This window comes from Penaeus monodon, chromosome 15 (assembly GCF_015228065.2).
Source record: "Penaeus monodon isolate SGIC_2016 chromosome 15, NSTDA_Pmon_1, whole genome shotgun sequence".
Classification (NCBI taxonomy): domain Eukaryota; kingdom Metazoa; phylum Arthropoda; class Malacostraca; order Decapoda; family Penaeidae; genus Penaeus; species Penaeus monodon.
This window is the reverse complement of record NC_051400.1, coordinates 49484512-49484734: the sequence shown is the minus strand read 5'-3', so window position 1 is coordinate 49484734 and position 223 is coordinate 49484512.

Below are 223 nucleotides of genomic sequence, written 5' to 3'. Positions count from 1 at the left end.
ATAATAGCAAGACCGAACAAGCCGGAAATCACACCAAAGGCCGATTGACGGGAATCCAGCGCCGCTCATCTTCGGCGGGGAGGAAGGGCTTTCTGGGCCGGCCTGAGCGGTTTTTTTCTTTGCGTTTCTTTTTTTTTTTTCACTTTATTTTTTTGTGCCTTTATTCTTTTATTTTTTCTCTAATTTTCCTTCTCCTTGAAGTGAACGTTTGTGGCTAACCCGG